The sequence below is a fragment of the Penaeus monodon genome, chromosome 22 (genome assembly GCF_015228065.2).
Source record: "Penaeus monodon isolate SGIC_2016 chromosome 22, NSTDA_Pmon_1, whole genome shotgun sequence".
NCBI classification, from domain to species: Eukaryota; Metazoa; Arthropoda; class Malacostraca; order Decapoda; family Penaeidae; genus Penaeus; species Penaeus monodon.
Genome location: NC_051407.1, coordinates 37,442,762 through 37,442,963, shown reverse-complemented (window position 1 = coordinate 37,442,963; position 202 = coordinate 37,442,762).

Sequence of the window (202 nt, the reverse complement as noted above, 5' to 3'; positions counted from 1 at the left end):
TCGCCGTGACTCTCCACACGGCATTTCTGACCTTATTCTTTGCCTGTGTAGATTTTTTCATGTGTCAATGTGCGTAGGTTTTTTCTTCTGTTTACGACAGTGTCATTAGTGTGGTTTGCACATCTTTCTCATTATTATCTTGCAAAGGAAATGGCCATGGATGAAAAGGAGCTAAAATTTGGCGTTCTGTTCTAGGCAGTTT